Below are 359 nucleotides of genomic sequence, written 5' to 3' on the forward strand. Positions count from 1 at the left end.
CGCGGCGCACGTGGCCGGGTGCCCTCGTTTTGTCACTAATAAGCATAGGCTCCTTCCTCGCACCTCGCGGTGACGCCGCCGCGCGCGACCAGATCAAGGCCGCCGAAGGGAAAGTGATATGCTGCCGTGCATGCACCCGTAGCGGCCCATAGGGCCCCATAGGATCCCATGGGGACGCCGCAAGGGACGCTCACGGGGGTCGCGGCTGCTGCGGTTGGCAGGCCCGAGCCCGTGAGCGCGCCCTCCGCCGGCCCGGCCGGCACCTCGACAATGCCGCGGGACGTTACCAACGCGACAGCGCACGGGCCATGGCCTTCCCCTTTCGGCATCAACACTGAATATTCTTTTTAAAAAAATAC

General features: G+C 65.5%; 1 protein-coding gene across 1 annotated transcript in view; it reads right to left on the reverse strand.

Moving 5' to 3' along the window:
* Positions 1-359, reverse strand: part of LOC113204193 (protein inscuteable homolog) — a 93,721-nt gene that overhangs the window by 43,796 nt on the left and 49,566 nt on the right. The window lies entirely within an intron of this gene.

The sequence above is a fragment of the Frankliniella occidentalis genome, unplaced genomic scaffold (assembly GCF_000697945.3).
Source record: "Frankliniella occidentalis isolate FOCC.00 unplaced genomic scaffold, Focc_3.1 Scaffold4, whole genome shotgun sequence".
Taxonomy (NCBI): Eukaryota; Metazoa; Arthropoda; class Insecta; order Thysanoptera; family Thripidae; genus Frankliniella; species Frankliniella occidentalis.